The 19,136-nt window shown below is 46.8% G+C and overlaps 1 protein-coding gene across 3 annotated transcripts in view; it reads left to right on the top strand.

Annotated features, from left to right (window-relative positions):
• The window catches only part of SH3GL1 (SH3 domain containing GRB2 like 1, endophilin A2), an 85,173-nt gene that overhangs the window by 2,753 nt on the left and 63,284 nt on the right, over positions 1-19,136 (top strand). The gene's annotated exons all lie outside the window — the stretch shown is intronic.

Consider the following 19,136-nt stretch of genomic DNA (forward strand, 5'->3'; position numbering starts at 1 on the left):
AAGGCGAAACGTGAACTCACGGTCTCCCACTTTCTAGCCTGGTGCCTTACGCACTAGAGCAAACTCTAGTTCTCATCTGGATCGTAAATGTAGCCCTTCATTATTTTGGGGGAGGATTATGGAGATGAAAACACAAATAGAAAGTCGGTGTGATGTCCGAGGCATCCATCTTTATTGTATTCGAAGCGATCACTTTGAACTATCCGAAGTTTCTTCTGGATTGGTAGGAAAAAACTACCAAGAGAGATATGTGTAATTTATTTTCTAGCCAATGAATATTTTGATAGTGGACCTGGCCAATAGCGAGTAGGTAAATGTCGCGTGGCAACCATTTTGTGAGTGCACCCACTACGTGCTCCTCCCCTCCCTGTGACACGAGCAGATCCTTTTTTCGCACCCTGATATTCCTGAGCAGGCTAGAAAAACTCCATTTGCTGCTTTTGGTCTTCCCAAGGATGCAAAGCCTACCATTTTGTCTGAAAAAGGCCCCGTGAAATGCAAACTTGTTTTTAATCGCGTAAGTGTCGAGTGCTGCAAAGGCCTTTGAAGCTTCTCTGCAAGACACCTTAGTAATCCTTTCGTCAGCCCTGCCAGGAAGATTGCTATAATTATTTCTACGTTGAAAATTGGGAAAGAGAGAGAGAGAGTGTGAGAAAGAGAAGGGGAGAGAGGGAGAGAAAGACAAGGAGAGGGGGAGAAGGAGAAGGGAGAGAGAGGGGGATAGGAGATGGCGAGGGGGGAGAGAAAGAGAAGGAGAGAAGGAGAAGGGAGAGGAGAGGGGGATGGTGAGAGAGAGAGAGAGAAAGACGAAGAGGAGAGAGGGGGGATAGGAGATGGTGAGGGGGGAGAGACGGAGAGAGGGAGAGAAGGAGAAGGGAGAGGGAGGGAGAGGAAAGAGAGGGATAGGATATGGCGAGAGGGGGGAGAGAAGCACAGGGAGAAAAGGAGAGTGAGGGAGAGGGAAAAAAGACAGGGAGAGGAGGAGCTGGAGAGAGGAAAAGAAAGACAGAAGGAGAGCGAGAAAGGGGGGAGAGAGAAGGAGAGAGGAAGAAGGAGAGAGGGAAAGAAAGAGGGAGAGAAGATGGGAGAGGAGGAGATGGAGAGAGAGAGGGAAAGGAGAGAAGAAGAGGGAGAAAAAGAGAGGAAGGAAGAGAAGGAAAGAAAGACAGGGAGAGAAGGGGAGAGGAAGAGGGAGAGGGGAAAAAAGACAGGGAGAGGAGGAGCCGGAGAGAGAGGAAGAGAAAGACAGAAGGAGAGAGAGAAAGGGGGGAGAGAGGAGAGAGGAAGAAGAGAGGGAGAGAAAGCGGGAGAGGAGGAGATGGAGAGAGAGGGGGAATGATAGAGGGAAAGGAGAGAAGAAGAGGGGGAGAGAAAGAGAGAGGGAGAGGGAAAGAAAGACAAGGAGAGGTGAGGGGAGAGAGAGAGAAAAGGGGGGGCCAGAGAGAAGGAGAGAGAAAGCAGGAGAGCGCAAAAGTGATCCAATGGAGGTTTGGGCCTGTGTTTTCAGGATGGCCGGTACAGAAGAGGGCTATTTTGAAAGAAAAAAAAAAATCCCAGAAATATTCCCGCCCCTCCTGTTGTTGGTGTTTTGTGCATAGACACGTAGAGGCCTCTGTGTCACCTGCAAATATGACAATTCCACATCGCAATTGCCACAGCCATGAACTTCCGCTTTCCAGAGGAAAAATTAGGCAAGAGGTGAGCTGTCCCACCGGAGATTGCAGATGTGGGACTTTCGAACGAGCATTGGGGTGTGTAGTCCTTGTTCCAGACACTCACACTTTTAGACTATTTCTTTCTGCCCTATTCTCCTCAGAAACCTCCCCCCCTTTTTTGGGGGGGGGCAAGTAAACTGTTTTAACCATCTTTGCAAATCCATTTCGGCAAATATCTAAACTTCCTCAAAGTGTTGCTCAACTTTTGACAGCTTTTAAGATGGGTGACCTTCAATTCCCAGAATCCTCTAGCCAGCATTCTGGGAGTTGAAGTCCACAGATGCCGAGTGGAGAATTCTGGGAGTTGAAGTCCACAGATGCTGAGTGGAGAATTCTGGGAATTGACAAATGCTGGCTGTGCAGTTCTGAGAGTTGAAGTCTACACATGCTGAGAGTAGAATTCTGGGAATTGAAGTCCACGGGTGCTGAGTGGAGAATTCTGGGAATTGAAGTCCATGAATGTGGGAATTGAAATCCACAGGTGCTGAGTGGAGAATTCTGGGAATTGAAGTCCATGAATGTGGGAATTGAAATCCACAGGTGCTGAGTGGAGAATTCTGGGAATTGAAGTCCATGAATGTGGGAATTGAAGTCCACAGGTGCTGAGTGGAGAATTCTGGGAATTGAAGTCCATGAATGTGGGAATTGAAATCCACAGGTGCTGAGTGGAGAATTCTGGGAATTGAAGTCCATGAATGTGGGAATTGAAATCCACAGGTGCTGAGTGGAGAATTCTGGGAATTGAAGTCCATGAATGTGGGAATTGAAGACCACAGGTGCTGAGTAGAGAATTCTGGGAATTGAAGTCCATGAATGTGGGAATTGAAGTCCATAGGTGCTGAGTAGAGAATTCTGGGAATTGAAGTCCATGAATGTGGGAATTGAAGACCACAGGTGCTGAGTAGAGAATTCTGGGAATTGAAGTCCATGAATGTGGGAATTGAAGTCCACAGGTGCTGAGTAGAGAATTCTGGGAATTGAAGTCCATGAATGTGGGAATTGAAGTCCGTAGGTGCTGAGTGGAGAATTCTGGGAATTGAAGTCCATGAATGTGGGAATTGAAGTCCACAGGTGCTGAGTAGAGAATTCTGGGAATTGAAGTCCATGAATGTGGGAATTGAAGTCCACAGGTGCTGAGTGGAGAATTCTGGGAATTGAAGTCCATGAATGTGGGAATTGAAGTCCATAGGTGCTGAGTAGAGAATTCTGGGAATTGAAGTCCATGAATGTGGGAATTGAAATCCACAGGTGCTGAGTGGAGAATTCTGGGAACTGAAGTCCATGAATGTGGGAATTGAAATCCACAGGTGCTGAGTGGAGAATTCTGGGAATTGAAGTCCATGAATGTGGGAATTGAAATCCACAGGTGCTGAGTGGAGAATTCTGGGAATTGAAGTCCACAGGTGCTGTGGAGAATTCTGGGAATTGAAGTCCATGAATGTGGGAATTGAAATCCACAGGTGCTGAGTGGAGAATTCTGGGAGTTAAAGTCCACAGATGCCAGCTGGGCAATTCTGGGACGTGAAGTCCACCCACCATAAACTTGCCAAGGTTGAAAACTATTGACCGTGGCACAACACTCTTTAAAAAATGAATCATTGGCACAAATGATGCCAAATCTTTGCGAAGGCAGCATAAAATGTTGGATTGGTTGCAGACTAGCCATGGTAGGTTGAGATTCTCTGTAGCTACAGTGGATTTGAACCCAGGGCTCAGTGCTGCAAGTCTGGCATACTGCATTCTCTCTGTGGCTCCAGAGGAAGAGTCCTTTACATAGAACACGGTGCTGTAATTTTTTCTGTCGTCTTCTGCCTCCCTCCTGTGTCCAAATTATTCCAAAGAGACGGAGAGGAGAGGAGAAGGAAAAGCTTATTCTGCAAGAGGCTGGACCGTGCCAAAAATGCACGCCTTGCATATACAACATGAGTCATTATTCCTGATTCTAGGAATATCACCAAAAAGCCAAAGGGATGTTTTTTCTCAATTCTTTACACAACTGCTTGCAGCAACTGTTGCTGTGCGTGCAGATCTGCCATATTTGCACCCCCAAATAGGGATGTTGAAAAAAGGTCCAGGGACAGGTCTCCGTCTCCTCCTCCTCCTCCTCTCCTCCTGCTCCTCCTCTCCATAAACCCCACTCCATTCTACCAATGATAATATTACCAGGAATAGCATAGCATAGCATAGCATAGCACAGTATAGCATAGCATAGCATAGCCCAGAATAAAACAGAATAGAGCCGGAAGGGAACTAAGAGCCTTGGTAGTACAGTGGTCTAAGGCACCCTGTTATTAAGCTGGTTATTAAGACCAGCTGCCTGCAATTACTGCAGGTTCGAATCTCGCCAAGGCTCAAGGTTGACTCAGCCTTCCATCCTTTCTAAGGTAGGTGAAATGAGGACCCAGTTTGTGGGGGCAATAAGCTGACTTTGTATGAATATACAAAAGAATGAAGGCTATTGCTTAACGCATTGTAAGCCGCCCTGAGTCTCTGGAGAAGGGTGGCATATAAATAAATAAAAAAAAAAGAGGTCATCTAGTCCAACCCCCTGCTCAAGCAGGAGAACCTATACCGTTTCAGGCAAGCGACTGTCTAGTCTCTTCCTAAAAACCTCCAGTGATGGAGCATGAAACGTCTGGCGGAAAAGAACCAAGCTCACAGAGCACCAAGGACCTTACAGACCTTTTCTTCCTCCTCCTCCTCCTCCTCCACAAACCCCTTTCCCTTCCGGCACTGATGATGTTACCTAGTTGGGTCATGAAATGTCAGCAGGAAAAGAACCAAGCTCAGAGAGCACCAAGGCACCTCACAGTCTTCCTCCTCCTCCTCCTCCTCCTCTTCCTCATACAAGTAGTCCTCTCAACTTACAACTATTTGTTTAACAACCGATCGAAGTTACGACAGAACTGAAAAAAAGTGACTTGCAACCAATTCTCGCCCTTTACCACTGTTACAGCATCTCCACGCTCAAAATTCAGGCCCTCGGCATGTACCGGCATGTATTTATGACGGTTGCGGCATCCCGGGGTCATGTGATGGTCTCCTGCCGGTCTCCAACAAGCAAAGTCAATGGGGGGGAGAGCCAGATTCATTTAATGACCCCGTGACTCGCTTTACGTCCGCAGTGATAACCCATGGGGCAAAACGGTCGTAAAAAAACGGGCTTGACTCGCTTAACAAACTGCCTGGCTCAGCGGTGGAAATTCCGGTTCCACTTGTGTTTATAAGTCGAGGATCTCCTGGATATAAGCGGCTCTGGGCCGAACTAAGTCGGTCAGCCTTTCTTCTGTTGCTGTCTTGTCTCTCTTAAATTCGTTTTCTTCCACGTCTCTGGGGAAGGATGCGCCTTCCGGCAGGCGGCTCTGTTTAGCGTCCAGATCGATAGGCTGGCTCTCCCGAGTCTTCAATTATTCAGCGGAGGGAGGGGGGGAAGTTTCCACAGGCGATGACAACAACACACACTTTCAGGTGCCAGAGGGGTGTTGATCTGTGTCTCTATTTGCAATGGAAACCTCCATCGTTGATTCCTCCATAGTTACTACCTCCATAATAGTGTAGTAACTGTGTTCTAAATCTGCCTTTGTTCCTAGGCCGGAGACTTTGGTTGGCACCAAGCTCGGTAGCTAAGCTGGTCTCTGGAAGAGTTCAAAAAAGGAGGGGCACCTTACACATTTATTTATTTTTGTTTAGTTATTTGTGTCTTGCCTTTGTTGTTTTTACAAATAACTCAAGGTGCCAGACATATCCAACACAATTTCCTACTCCTGTTTTCCCGGCAACAACAACAAGCCTTTGAGTGAGTTGGGTTGAGAGAGAGTGGGACTGGCCTAAAGTTACCTAGCTGGCTTTCATGTGTAAGGTGGAACTAGAATTCACCCTCTCCTGGTGATTGGCCCAAAGTCACCCAGCTGGTTTTCCGGTCTAAAGTGGGACTAGAACTCCCAGTCTCTTAATGATTGGCCCAAAGTCACCCAGCTGGCTTTCATGTGTAAGGTGGGACTAGAATTCACCCTCTCCTGGTAATTGGCCCAAAGTCACCCAGCTGGTTTTCCGGTCTAAAGTGGGACTAGAACTCCCAGTCTCTTGATGATTGGCCCAAAGTTACCTAGCTGGCTTTCATGTGTAAGGTGGGACTAGAATTCACCCTCTCCTGGTAATTGGCCCAAAGTCACCCAGCCAACTTTCATGGCTAGGGGAGGACTAGAACTCACCGTCCCCTGGTGATTGGCCGAATGTCACCCAACCACTTTCATGCATATTCGGGACTAGAACTCCCAGTCTCCTGGTGATTCACCCAAAGTCACCCAACCGGCTTTCGTGCCTAAGGCAGAACTAGAACTCACTGTCCCCTGGTGATTGGCCGAAAGTCACCCAACCACTTTCATGCATATTCAGGACTAGAACTCCCAGTCTCCTGGTGATTCACCCAAAGTCACCCAACCGGCTTTCGTGCCTAAGGTAGGACTAGAACTCACCCACTCCTGGTGACTGGCCCAAAGGCACCTAGCTGGCTTTCATGCATAAGGCGGGACTAGAACTCCCAGTCTCCTGGTGATTGGCCCAAAGTAACCCAACCGCTTTCATGCATATTTGCAACTAGAACTTCCAGTCTCCTAGTGATTCACCCAAAGACACCCAACCGGCTTTCGTGCCTAAGGCAGGACTGGAACTCACCCACTCCTGGTGACTGGCCCGAAGGCACCTAGCTGTCTTTCATGCATAAGGTGGGACTAGAACTCCCAGTCTCCTGGTGATTGGCCCAAAGTAACCCAACCGCTTTCATGCATATTCAGGACTAGAACTTCCAGTCTCCTAGTGATTCACCCAAAGACACCCAACCGGCTTTCGTGCCTAAGGTAGGACTAGAACTCACCCACTCCTGGTGACTGACCCAAAGGCACCTAGCTGGCTTTCATGCATAAGGCGGGACTAGAACTCCCAGTCTCCTGGTGATTGGCCCAAAGTAACCCAACCACTTTCATGCATATTCGGGACTAGAACTCCCAGTCTCCTGGCGATTCACCCAAAGTCACTCAACCGGCTTTCGTGCCTAAGGTAGGACTAGAACTCACCCACTCCTGGTGACTGGCCCAAAGGCACCTAGCTGGCTTTCATGCATAAGGCGGGACTGGAACTCCCCGTCTCCTGGTGATTGGCCCAAAGTAACCCAACCGCTTTCATGCATATTTGGGACTAGAACTTCCAGTCTCCTAGTGATTCACCCAAAGACACCCAACCGGCTTTCGTGCCTAAGGCAGGACTGGAACTCACCCACTCCTGGTGACTGGCCCAAAGGCACCTAGCTGTCTTTCATGCATAAGGTGGGACTAGAACTCCCAGTCTCCTAGTGATTGGCCCAAAGTCACCCAACTGACTTTGATGCCTAAGATGGGACTAGAATTCACCATCTCCTGATGATTGGCCCAGTCGCCAGCCAGCTTTCATGCTTAAGACAGGACTAGAACTTACTTTCTCCTGGGGAATTGGCAAAAAGTCTACCCAGCTGGCTTCCATTCCTTCGGTGGTACTAGAACTCCCAGGCTCTCTGTTTTCTAACCTGATGCCTTAACCACGATTAGACCAAATTTGCTCTCTTATACTGGAACTCCATGTCCATGCTAGCTTGCCAGCATTTTAAAGGTTGAAAGACAAATCCTGGGCAATACTTTGAAAGTCCAGCACAATTTAAGCCTACATGGCTTTAGAGACTTTTTTTTGTTCCCCCTGGCTTTCCTAAATCTCCCTTTTTCCTTGAAGTTGTCTGAAGGGGCTCCCCAGTGTGGATTAATGGATTAATTCCTCGCCCGATTAGCATCGCCTCTCGCTTCCTGCGAATCTGCTCCCCGCTGCGTTGTATCCTGTCCCTGGCTTTTGAATGTGTTTTAAGAAACACGCCACTTAGAGCAGGGATTTAGTTATCTGCTTAACTGCTTTTTATTATCAGCTTTTATTGTGGCTCTAGGAGTTGTTTTTGTCTCTGTGTATGTGTGTGTACTGTCAGGAGACTCCCAGCAAACGGCGACTGAATAAGTTTAATAAATTAGAAACAAGTTTGACCGTTGTGTTTTACAGCGTTTTGGTAAAACGATTGCCGCCGTCCTTTATTTTTTTAAGTATAATTCTTATTCCAAAGTTTTAAGAGCGCTAAGGAGGAACGAATGTTATTCCTGTCTTTTTTTTTAATTGTTTCCCCCTGAATTAGAAAAAAGGGGAAAAAGGGGGAAAAAGATAGAAATAGGCAGAGAAAGAAAACAGAACAAAGCACCAAAAAGAGAGAGAGAATGATATAAGGAGGTAGCTTCCAATAGTCTTCACAGCAGTTATATGTTCGGTTATATTTAATATTATAAACTTATTTTAAACACATTTGTTGTTTAATGACAGCTCTTTTTTTCTCTCTCTCTTTATTTCTCTTATTCTCTCATTCTTCCTCATTCTTTCATTCTCTTTTTCATTCTTCCTCATTCTTTCATTCTCTGTCTCTCATTCTTCCTCATTCTTTCATTTTCTTTTTCATTCTTCCTCATTCTTTCATTCTCTTTCTCTCTCATTCTCCCTTCTTCATTCTTTCTTTTCTCTCTCCCTCTCATTCTCTCCCTTTCTCTCATTCTCTTTCATTCTCTTTCACTTTCTCTCTCATTCTCTTTCTTCCATTCTCTTTCTTATTCTCTCTCTCTCATTCTTTCTCTCTCTCATTTTCTTTCTTTTTTATTCTTTCTCATTCTCTCTCTCTCATTCTTTCTCTTTCTTATTCTTTCTCCCTCTCTTATTCTCTGACTCTCATTTTACCTCTCATTCTCTTTCTCCCCCCTCTCATTCTCTTTCTTTTTCGCTCAATCTTTCTCATTTCTCTCTGTCATTCTCACTCTCATTCTCTCGTTTTCTCCCTCCCTCCCTCCCTCTTTCCTCCTAATTCTTCTATTTTCTTTTTTTTGGGGGGGTGGGGTGGAAAAATATTTCTCTTTCTACTCTCCTAATCCTTTTCAGAGCCTAGGAGCCCACACCTCGCCCGATAACAATCTCAATTCAATCTCCAGGGGAGCACCGTCCACATCGAAGGCAGTGCCAGAGCTTCAGATAGGGTTTCCAACCCTCCGCGCGAGACCCCGCGCTCTCCCTTTCTCTGCACACAGGGCTTTCCTCCTATTTTTTTTCTTCTTCTTTGAAAACGTTCTGGGGGCAGGGGGGGCTCTCCTTCCTCTTCGGTTGCAGGTCCACGGTCCAAATCCGGCTTGTTTGATCACCGTCTGAACTAAGGCAGAAAGGGGAGTGTCCTTGTCTCTTAAAATGATATTCTTGGGCTGGAGCAAAACTTCTCGTCCACGTGGCAAGGGTATAAAGTCTGCTGGCCTCTTTGCTGGTTTCTCTTCCTTTGCATACAAAAACTAGATTTTCCTATATGCTTCGATCTACGGGGAGGACTTTTACCCCATGACTGGGTGCAACGTTCCACTTTCTTGCCTTAATTCCTCGGAGTGTGTATCTCTGAATTCTTTCCACACTACCTAATGTGCCTTTGGGTTGTTGTTGGGTTTTTTTTTTCTTTTTGCCCAGCTAATCCTTAGCTCAGAGTTAAAGCCATGGAGACCCAGCTTGGTTTAGAAGTTAAGGCACCAAAACCAGGAGAACAGAGAGTTCTAGTCCCGTCTTAGGCATGAAAACCAGCTGGGTGACTTTGGGCCAATCACCAGGAGGTGGAGAATTCTAGCCCTACTTAGGAATGTAAACTGGCTGGGTGACTTTGTGTCAATCACCCAGAGATGGAGAGTTCTAGTCCCATCTTGGGCATGAAAGCCAGCTGGGTGACTTTGGGCCAAGCACCAGGAGATGGGGAATTCTAGTCCCGCCTTAGGCATGAAAGCCGGCTGGGTGACTTTTGTACCAATGACACGGAGATGGTGAGTTCTAGTCCTGCTTAGGAATGTAAGCCAATTGGGCAACTTTGGGCCAAGCAACAGGAGACGGTGAGTTCTAGTCCCATTTTAGGCATGAAAGCCAGGTGGGTGACATTTTGCCAGTCACCAGGAGAGGGTGAGTTCTAATCCTACCTTAGGTGTGAAAGCCAGCTGGGTGATTTAGGACCAGTCGCTCTCTCTCTCAGCCCAACCCCCCTCAAAGAGTTGTTGTTATGAGGAAAATAGGAAGGAGTAGTAGATATGCTTGCCAACTTTGGTTATTTTTAAAAATAATGAAGGCAGGATAAAAATAAAAATAATAATGGTTTAGAACACGGTTGTCCAATCTTTTGGCTTGCTTGGGCCACAATGAGTGAAGTGATGTTGTCTTGGGCTGCCTATAAAATACAGAATAAAGTTAATGCGTTTAATTAACCAACTTCATATTTCTTTACAACTTGAAGGGCTGCATTACTAGCTGTCCAGGCCCTTGCGTGGCCCATGGGTTAGACATGACCGATTTAGACACTGTATTGTTTGCAGCCCCACCGAGCGGCGGGGTGGCCTAAAGGTGAAAATGCTGGCCTCACGCTCGAGAGGTTGAGAGTTCAATCCCGGGCAGCGAGAAATGTTTCTCCCTCAGGACTCAAAAGAAAAAAACTCTGCTGTGAACTCTGCATAGGCGTCAGGAAGGGCATCCAGCTGGTAAATGCTCAGCTCCATTCAGTCGCTCCGATTCCACCCCAATCAAAAGGGATTACAGAGTCGTAAAAAGAAAAAAAGGGGGGGGGGTTGTAGCCCACCCTCGGGTCAATGCGTTCCCATTGGCCAAGGCCCCTTCTGAACAAGTGTCCTTTTGAGACAGTTCCCAAGGTGCGTTTAGTCGTGGGAAAGGAGGCGGGTCGCTTAAAATCGAAGCCTCGCAGAGCTGAGCCCAGAGGTGGCAAACGAGGGGCGAGTTTTCCATTAGAAGCTTAACATTGGCTTATGCAGCGACGGTGCGAAGACAAACACGGCGTTGTGCGGCAGGAAAACCAGATGTGCTCTTGTGTTTGTGTCATCAGGAAATCCCAAATGACGGGGGGGGCAGGGGGAGTTCTCGGCATCAAAACAAAAATTGCATTTCATTTTAATGCCAACCCTGGAAACATTCGGGGCAGCCGTCGGATTGCTGTGGTGCCCTTAAAAGGGATGACTTAATCTGGTTTAATCTCCTGAAAATCTGGGAGTTTACGCTTGTCTAAGTGGGTGGTCTTTTCTGGTTTGACATCAGCTCTTTTCGGGATAGGTGCTAGACTTGCCATTCCTTCCCTGTTAAATTATCTCCCGCACCTTTGATAAATCTACCCAAGTTCATTCTCCTACACGTGAGGCTGAAGGTGACAATCCATCCCGTGGGTTGCGAGTTGGAATTTAGCCCTCATTTCTTTGGGAAATTTATAAATGAGAAGAGGCTTCTGTTTAGGTATATAAACGAGCTCCAGAATGGTTGCGTTCCTGCTTTTTTTTTTTTTTATTTGATTTATATGCCGCCCTTCTCCGGAGACTCAGGGCGGTTTACAATGCGCTAAGCAATAGCCTTCATATTTTTGTATATTTATACAAAGTCAGCTTATTGCCCCCACAATCTGGGTCCTCAATTTACCCACCTTAGAAAGGATGGAAGGCTGAGTCAACCTTGAGCCTGGTGAGATTCGAACCTGCAGTAATTGCAGGCAGCTGGTCTTAATAACAGGGTGCTTTAGACCACTGTACTACCAAGGCTTTTTAATATATGCAGGTAGTCCTTGATTTACAACCATTCATTTAGTGACCGTTCCAAGTTACAACGGCCCTGGAAAATTGGACTTGGGTCCGTTTTTCACACTTAACGACCGTTGCCGCGTTCCCCGCAGTCACGGGGTCAAAATTCACACATTTGGCAACTGGCATGTATTTAGGACGGTTGCGTTGTCCCCCGGGATCACGTGATCCCCTTTTGCGACCTCCTGACAAGCCAGGTCAACGGGGGAAGCCAGATTCGCTTAACAGCCATGGGACTTCGTAACAATCAGGGGATCCGCTTAACAATAGTGGCTAGGAAGGTCGTAAAATGGGGCAAAAAAAAAACCTCACTTCACAACTGTGTCGCAAATTAGCAAGGCAAATTTTGGGCTCCGTTGTGTCGTAAGTTGAGGACTGCCTGTAATGAGCTCCAGAATCGTTATGCTCCTACTTTTTAAACATATTTATATGAATATATATGTATTTTTTTAAAAAGGTAAAGGTTTCCCTGTCAGTTATATCAGATTCTAGGTTTCTTGGCCGAAGGAGCCAGCGTGGTCCAGAGACAATTGCCGTGGTCATGTGGTCAGCATGGCTATATGCTAAAGGCACACAGACAGCTATTACCTTCCCATCAAGGTGGTACCTATTAATCTACTCGCATTTACATGCTTTTGAACTGTAGGTGGACAGGAGCTGAAGCAAGGAACGGGAACTCACCCCATTGTGCAAAGCTTGGGTCTCAAACCTCGGCTGTCAGGACAAGCTGAGCATCTTTAACCACTGAGCCATTGCACCTCCTATATCTTTCTTTCTTTCTTTCTTTGATTTGTATACAATATATAAAATGTATATATAAATATATACATATTATATAGTTTATTTATATCTATCTATCTATCTATCTATCTATCTATCTATCTATCTATCTATCTATCTATCTATCTCATCTACAGAATAGAATAACAGTGTTGGAAGGGAGCTTAGAGGTCTTCTAGTCCAACCCCTTGCTTAGGCAGGAAACCCTACATCACTTCTGACAAACGGCTATCCAATCTCTTCTTTGAAACTTCCAATGTTGGAACATTCACAGCTTCCGGTGGCAAGCAGTTCCATTGGTTAATTGTTCTCAGGGTGGATTTGATTTAACTCGAGTTGATTTAAATCACAATTTAAATCATGATTTAAATCACTAGTAAAAAGGCTTGATTTAAATCAACTCGATTTAAATCATAATTTTTAAAGAGCAACTGTCATCTCTGCTACTCCTTTGACCCACTGTTGGCTCACCGATAGTCCCAGGGTTGCAGGATATACAGCCTCCTGCTACATAACTAAGCTCCATTTCATGCTGAATAAACTAAATTATTTATGTATCTTAAATAGAAAACTATCTTACGATAGATTTTTACCCCAAAAGTTTTTTTATTAAAATAAATTCGATAAAAATAAAAAAAAAATCCGATTTAAATCAAAAAAATCCGATTTAAATCAAAAAAATCTGATTTTTTTGATTTTTTTTAAAAAAATCATTGATTTTTATCCACCCTGATTGTTCTGTTAGGAAATTTCTCCTTAGTTCCAGGTTGCTTCTCTCCTTGATGAGTTTCCACCCATTGCTTCTTGTCCTGCCTTCAGGTGCTTTGGAGAATAGCTTGACTCCCTCTTCTTTGGGGCAGCCCCTGAGATACTGGAACAATGCTATCATGTCTCCCCTGGTCCTTCTTTTCATCAGACTAGCCATGCCCAGTTCCTGCAACCGTTCTTCATATGTTTTAGCCTCCAGTCCCCTAATCCTCTTTGTTGCTCTTCTCTGCACTCTTTCTAGGGTCTCCACATCTTTTTTACATCGTGGTGATCAAAACTGGATGCAGGATTCCAAGTGTGGCCTTACCAAGGCCTTATAAAGCAGTATTAACACTTCCCATGATCTTAATTCTATTCGTCTTGCTTATGCAGCCTAAGGATTGTGTTGGCTTTTTTGGCTGCTGCCGCACACGGCTGGCTCATATTTTAAACGGTTGTCCACTAGGATGCCGAAATCCCTCTCACACAAATGCACATGTTTTCATTGTCGCATCTTTTGATGCCCGTCATGGCTTCCTGGTTTAATTTTGGTTATTTAGCGAAGAAGGCAAAATTAATACCATGTCAGTTCTGCCTCCCACTTTCCTCTGGATTAGCTTTGATATTATATCGTTGCTCACAACAGTTTGCCATCTGCAGTTCCTCTTTCCTGCAACTCCAAGTCCTCAGCTATTTTCGTCTTTTGAATCTGATTCATAACAAAGGCTATCACAACTCACCCCTATAATTTAAATTGCGCCTTAATTGCAGAGATATTAACCCAAGCTCAACCTCTGTTTCCAACCCTGGTTGTATTATTCGGGGGGGTGGCGTCTTACAAATGATTTGGGTGTATTTTTACAGGATTGTGTGTTGTATTTTTAATCTTGTTTTTAAAGGATTTTAGCTGCCCGGAGTCACGTATCTGAGATGGGCTTCCTATTCAGTTGACTAAATAAATAAATAGATTTTGTATTGGGGGAATTCAGAGTGTTTGAATAGGATTTGAATAGGAAGAGCCTTGGTGGCGCAGCAGTCTAAAGTGCTGTTAAGTAGCAACAGCTGCCTGCAATTACTGCAAGTTCGAATCTCACCAGGCTCAAGGTTGACTCAGCCTTCCATCCTTTCGAGGTAGGTAAAATGAGGACGCGGATTGTGGGGGCAATAAGCTGACTTTGTATAAAAAATAGAACACCGCTTGGGGGGGCCCAAAAGCCCTACTAAGCAGATATATACAAAAGTATGAAGGCTCTTGCTTAATGCATCGTAAGCCGCCCTGAGTCTCCGGAGAAGGGCGGCATATAAATTGAACTAATAAATAAATAAATAAATTTGGGGCATAGATTATGACACTGTGGGATTGTAATAACCAAGAAAAGGTTAGTGGATTGTAATAACCGAGAAAAATTCAGGTAGTCCTCGACTTACGACCACAATGGAGCCCCAAAATTGATGTTGCTAAGTGAGAAACTTGTTAAGTGAGTTTTGCCCCATCTTACAACTTTCCTTGTCGCCTTTGTTAACGGAATCGCTGCAGTTGTTAAATTAGTCACACGGTTATTAAGTGAATCTGGCTTCCCCATTGAGTTGGCTTCTCAGAAGCTCGCAAAAGCAGATCACGTGGCCCCCACGGACACCGCAACTGTCGTAAGTGTGAGTCAGTTGTCAAGCATTTGAATGTCGACCACGTGACCATGGGGATGTTGCAATGGTCGTAAGTGTGGAAAACTGGCCCTAAGTCTGGTCCGTGGTAACGTCGAGCGGTCACTAAATGAACTGTCGTAAGTCGAGGACTTACCCGTAGAGGGACAAACTATTTGGTTTATAACTTAGATCTCGGTAGCTTTAGTTCAGAGACGTACAGGTAGTCCTCGACTTACAACAGTTCATTTAGTGACTTTCAAAGTTACGACGGCACTCCAAAAAAGTGACTTAGGACCGTTTTTCACACTTACGACCTTTGTCTGGAATGCTTGAGCAGGGGGTTGGACTAGAAGACCTCCAAGGTCCCTTCCAACACTGTTAACCTGCCCGGTGTTAATCTTGGTGTGAAGATTTATTGCCTTGATCCCTCCTTCCAGCCTGACTTTGGTGCTGTGTGAGCTCCCTGGTTTCTTGCAAATTTGAACAGTGAGGGAGAGCCCCCCCCACTCCAGACCTGGGACCCCAGACCTCAGATCAATCAATCAGAATAGAGTTGGAAAGGAACCTCAGAGGTCTGCTAGTCCATCCCCCTACTCAAGCAGGAGACCCTATACCAGGGGTGAAATGTAAAATTTGTTACTACCGGTTCTGTGGGCGTGATTTGGTGTGTGTGGGGGGGTGTAATGTGACTGGGTGGGCGTAGCCAACTTTTTTTTTTTTTAAACTTTTCAAAGCATTTTTTCTAATGCTTTGAAAAGCCTCTGCCGATCAGGCAACTCAGCTGGGATCGTCAGAGACTTTTCAAAGCATTTTTTTTACCGCCTCTTCGGCCAAGAGGTTGCAGGAAAAAATGCATTGAAAAGCCTCTGACGATCCCAGCTGAGCCGCACGATCATCAGAGGCTTTTTTTTTTTTTTTAAACTTTTAAAAGCATTTTTTCGTCGGAAGAGGTTGTAGAAAAATGCTTTTAAAAGTGAAAAAAAAAGCCTCTGATGATCGTACGGCTCAGCTGGGCATGCGGGGGGGGGGGTGTGTGCAGGGATTTTTGCTATCAGTTCTCCGAACCGCCCGCTGACATCGCTATCGGATCGGGTGATCCGGTCCGTACCAGGAGCATTTCACCCCTGCCTTATACCAATGATGGCTAACCTTTTTGGCACCGAGTCCCCAAATCACGCACGCACAAATGTGTGCGCACATGTGGACACACCTATAATGCAATGAACGCATGACCCCCCCATGTGCCCCACCCCGCGCATGTGTGTGCAATCCCCCCATGTGCACCCCGCCCCCATGCACAAATGTGCATCCCGCCCCCGCACATATCTCTGCATCTCCCGCATGCGCCCTGCTCCCTGGGCATGCACGGCAGTGACCCAAAAATGAGCTGGCCAGCGGGAGGCGCCCACGCATGTGCAGCAGCTTGCATGCCCGCAGAGAGGGCTCTGCGTGCCACCTGTGGCATGCATGCCATAGGTTCGCCATCATGGCCCTATACCAGAGGTGGGCAACTATGGCCCTTTTATGACTTGTGGACTTCAGTTCCCAGAATTCCTAAGCTAACATGGCTGGCTCAGGAATTCTGGGAGTTGAAGTCCACAAGTCGTAAAAGGGCCATAGTTGCCCACCCCTGGCCTATACCTGTTGTGGCTCCGTTACCGGAGCCTGTGTCATCGGCAGGAGAGGACTCAGAGTGAAGGAGAGGAGTTGGCAAGGCCTCCCTCTCCAGGACCCTCCTCTCTGGCAATGCCTTCGGTGTCCGCCGAAGGGCAAGAGATAGGGCCGGGGCCAAGCACGTCCACGCAGCCACAGATGGACAGTGATGAGGGTAATGAGTCTTGGCTGGATCCACGCCAGCGTTGCAGAGATAAGCGCGTGCAACAGAAGAAAAGGCGTGCCCGAGATTAGGCTGAGTCACTGGACCACACCCCACAGGGTATAAAAGGGAGCGTGGTGGCCAGTCAAACCTTGTGACGAACAAAGCTGAAAGCTTCCATGCCATTCTGCGTTGCCGGACTTTTTGCTATAGACTTTGCTGGATTATCTCTGGACTTGATTGACTCCATAATTATTGAACTGTTTCTTTTGATGTACCAGGAGTGGGGAGAAGTTATCTCTCCTCTTCATAAATAATAAACTCTTGGCAGGCAGCCACTAGGTTGTTGCCAAGTTCCGTTATCTTAAGGAAAAGGATTTTGTCGGCTGGTTTGGTCTATAACTCTTGAACGTCTGTTGGTGTGTGTGCGTGTGGTTGGGGACAGAACAATACCATTTCAGACAAGTAGCTGTCCAGTCTCTTCTTCAAAACCTCCACTGATGGAGCACCCACAACTCCTGGTGGCAAGCTGTTCCACTGATTAATTGTCCTCCCTGTTAGGAAATTTCTCCTTAATTCCAGGTTGCTTCTCTGATGAGTTTCCATCCGTTCTTTCTTGTCCTGCCTTCAATTGCTTTGGAGAATAGCTTGACCCTCCCCTCCTCTTCGTGGAAGATGGCCGTTGGCTTTAGGCTCCGGCCAACAGATGCTTCCCATCCGTCATCCCGTGGCCCTTCCCTGGCCCCCGTGCAGAATCTAATTTACCATCTTTTGCTTCTGCTGCCTGGATTTGATTTGAAGAGTGGGCCGCCGTTGGAGCAGATGGCTCCCAATTGTTTACTTGCCGTGCTCCTCCTCCTTCTCCTCCTCCTCCTCCTCCTCCTCCTCCTCTCCGTGTGAATCTCAGCTTTGCTAGGGGTGGGTGTGAGTACGCGCAAAGAAACGGATGAACGAAACCATCTGTCCTTTCTTATCTGCTGGAAACGTCTGATCACCCGTTTGGAAAAGGAGGATGCTTGGAGAAGAGACCTACATTTTGGATTCCCTCCCCCCTCCCTTTAACTCTGGAAAATTAAAGGGGGCTGGGTGGGTGGGAGCTATGTTCCCCAACTTTACAAAGGGTTTGCAGATTTTTGAGACAGCCAGAAAAGGGGTTAGTTGGGGAGAGAGTCCCCAACTCTTTGAGAGTCCCCAAAGAGAGTTCTTTGGATTCCCAGGGTTGGAAGCAGAGATGGTATTCAGCCGGTTCGGGCGAATCGATAGCGGAAATCTGAAATCGCGGGTGGGCCCACCTCTGCTCTATGCCATCCTATTTAGGAATATTTTTGAGGCCCAGTGCATACACGGAAGGCGCGTACCCTAGCAAAGCACATGCATGGAAGGCTGGGCATATGTGTGGAAGGCTGGCGCGCGCATGTAACGAGCGTGCGTGTGCATTGAACCAATAACAACATAATGTGAACCCCACTGCTGGTTGGAAAATTGAGGGGTAGGTGTATAGGTTGTATAATGAATGTGCAACTTTGGGCAGAAGCCCCAATGGAGAGAAATTGGCAGGGCTCCCCCCCCCCGCCAGATCAGCAGGTGATCCTCGACGTACGACCGCAATCGAGCCCAAAATTCCCATGGCTAAAAAAGACACTTGTGTTAAGTGAGCTTAGCTCGGTTTGACGACCTTCGTTAAGGGAATCGATGCAGTTGTTAAGCTAGTAATACGGTTGTTAAATGAATCGGGCTTCCTTGTTGATTTTGCTTGTCCCATGACCGCTCCCCCCCCCCGGGACACTGTAACCATCATACATGTGAGAACCAGTTGCCGAGCATTTCAATTTTGATCACGTTACCGTGTGTGCAGGCTCGCGACGGACGTTTATGTGAAAAGTGGTTATACATCCCTTTTTTTTTTCAGTGCCATTGTATCTTCGAATGGTTACGAAATGAACGGTGTAAGTCGAGGACTAGCGGTATTTGCAGCAATGCCAGAATGTTGCATTTTGGAAATGTTGCACACTGTAGAGGAAGCAGTGGCAGAGAATCTCGTGTCGGTGTCAAGAGAGGGGTCAGCCCAGAATCCCTACGTAGCCAGAAGCGAACTAAACCTAATCTCCCTTGAACTCCATTGACTCGTATCTAATTCCTAGCGGGAGCCAATGGTGAATTGAGACAAATTTCATCAATAAATCAGTTTAATTGGACCTTCACATGTGGACCTGAACTTTCGCGCCTGGCAACACTCGTCCAGCCGGTCAGCCTCCGAACCGATTTGTTGGTCTTCTGTTGAATTAAACCAGAGTTTCTTCCGGTTGCTAAGATTGAGGAAAATTGGCCCGGACAAGGTCCATCTCTTTAGAACCCCTTAGGTTTATCTACAATAGCTCAAGTTCTTCCTGGACCAGAGGTGTCAAACTGGATTTCTTCGACGGCTGAATCAGCATTGTAGTTCTCTGCGGGCCGGGGGCAATGGCGAGAAGGGGCTGGGGGTAGGTGATGGGGAGACAGGATGAATGCATGCAGCCCCCCATGCCGTTTTTTGGCCTGGATGGCTTCCTGCAGCACACTGCCAGCCAAAAATGGGCTGTGAGGGGGCCTTGCGCAGCTCCCCTGCAGCCCATTTTCAGCCTCCACGGCCTCCTGCAGCACTCTGGTGGCTGAAAATGGGCTGTGAGGGGCCTCGCGCAGTTCCCCCACAGCCCATTTTCAGCCTTCACGGCCTCCTGCAGCACTCTGGTGGCCGAA

Source organism: Pantherophis guttatus, chromosome 1, assembly GCF_059756535.1.
Source record: "Pantherophis guttatus breed Tessera chromosome 1, ASM5975653v1, whole genome shotgun sequence".
Lineage (NCBI taxonomy): Eukaryota > Metazoa > Chordata > Lepidosauria > Squamata > Colubridae > Pantherophis > Pantherophis guttatus.